The sequence below is a fragment of the Halyomorpha halys genome, unplaced genomic scaffold, assembly GCF_000696795.3.
Source record: "Halyomorpha halys isolate HHAL.00 unplaced genomic scaffold, Hhal_1.1 Scaffold44.1, whole genome shotgun sequence".
Lineage (NCBI taxonomy): Eukaryota > Metazoa > Arthropoda > Insecta > Hemiptera > Pentatomidae > Halyomorpha > Halyomorpha halys.
In genome coordinates, this window is record NW_027115243.1 from 413,437 (window position 1) to 415,525 (window position 2,089).

The window sequence follows — 2,089 nt, forward strand, 5'->3', positions numbered from 1 at the left end:
ATCCGGTGGTTCTGGTGGGCGTCGGAGAGTAAAAACTTTTGAGTTACATTTTTCAATGTTCAAGCTAATCATCCATTTAGTGAAATATTGTTCTAGATCATTAAGGTGACTTTGCAAAATGTTTCAAGCTACTATTGTCATCATGTTGAGAGAAGTTTGTATCGTCAGCGAACATAGCTATGGAGGTGTGTGTGGACTGAACGATGTCGTGAAGGTAGACGTTGAACGAAATGGGAGAAAGGACGGAACCTTATACACCCAGTTAATTTCATGCAAGATTAGAATGATATGATATGGGCATATAGAGAAACTACCCATTCGTAGCAGTTTGAGTGGTTAGAGAGTTTATTATGGAAGGATTGAAATCTGGTTCGGGCTAGATCGGTTACATATGGAACATTAAGATCTTTATAGATGATTTTATTTGTGATAAGGAGCGTTGAGGATTTTGGATTGTAAGGATTGGATACGCGAGGAATTCGATGGTTTAGTGGAGCCCCGAAACTCAACTCCGTATGTCCAGATAGGTCTTACAGTGATGTAGATCAGACTTTTGTAATGTATTGGGAGTTTAGACCGTTTGTCTAGTAAGTGTTGTAATAGTCGGAATCGACGTGCAGTTTCCTGTCTTTTCAGTCTTGTGTGAGGATTTCATGTTATTCGTTAGTCCAGATGTAGTCCAAGGTAGCGGATCTGTTCAACAGGGGTAAGAGCAACGTTATTAAAGTATACTGTACGGCAGTCGGTAGGTTTACGATGAAGAGTAATGAAAAAGGTGATTTGCTGGAATTTATTTTTATCCTCTAATTTTGGCATAATTCTTCTTATTAACTGCAAGCACGCATCGGCATAGGTGGTGAGGATGGGACCGAGGGTACTACCTTGAGAAACACCAGCAGACTGAGAAAAGAGGACGAATAATACAATTGTGGAATAAAAACCAGAAACAGTCAGCCGGTGGAGTTCTTCTGCCATCTTCTGGATACCAAAGGGCGAAGATTATGAGTACAAGTACACAAAAAGGCCGTTGTAGTCTTAAAAAGAATAATTTATTAATCTTGCCAAATAATTATCATCAGGATACTATTGTATAACTAATTGATTGTTTGAGATTGGTTTATATTATTATTAACACAAACTTTAATAATTTTAATCTCAACTTTGTATTTTAAAAAACAAATATATTTATAATAATATATTATTATTAACACAAACTTTAATAATTTTAATCTCAACTTTGTATTTTAAAAAACTTCTAACGTTTCCTGGCCTAAGGGCATTTTCAAGTAGACAACCTTAATCAGTGATGTCATAACTCATTAAATTGTCTTTTTTTCAGGCTAATTGCCCATGTCTTGTATAAACTTCATAATTTAAATACAAAACTATTTTTCAAAAATTGTTTTTTTTTCTTTTCTATTAACCTCATTAACAATATGAACTATTATTAAAATTATTATTATTATTTGTGTTAATAATAAATAGAAAAAGTTAATATAATTTACTTTGGATTGCTAAATAAAAGGATTGGTTTATATATACCTTTAACCAGAGAGAGTCAGTATGATTATTAGTAAGAAAGGAACTTCAAGGACGCCACCTTGTTTACAATACCACAACTACGTGTGCTGATCAAAACAAGAATATATTTTATTGGAAGATCGTTGATTCACCCTGTGTAATATACAAAAGGAATTTAAGATTTGAAAGTTACGGTCAAAATTACTCAAATAGTAACTAAACTATTCACTGTGAGCCAACGTTTCGTCCCACTTTGCAGGGCTAAAAAAATATATAAACAACTAAACTAATGCAACAAAGTAAGAGAATATATAACATCAATAAATGTAGCCTAAGGTGTATCTAAATCTCAACAAAGAAAATAAAATTAAGATACTGGAATTCATAGCATTGTATAGGCGACCTGATGGATTGCTTTGAGCAGCATGTCCCAATAGTACAAGAGCCGGGAAGAAAAAAAGGCAGTTATCTCACCCCAATTCTTGATTACTTTAATGAAAACTATGTATAATTAATAGTCAAAATTGATGAGTCTGCCAAGTATAGGTAGGGGGAATAAAAAATGGCG

General features: G+C 33.7%; 1 protein-coding gene across 4 annotated transcripts in view; it reads right to left on the bottom strand.

Annotated features, from left to right (window-relative positions):
* Window positions 1-2,089, bottom strand: part of LOC106688755 (transmembrane protein 47) — a gene marked incomplete at its 3' end in the record, with an annotated part of 213,469 nt that overhangs the window by 46,511 nt on the left and 164,869 nt on the right.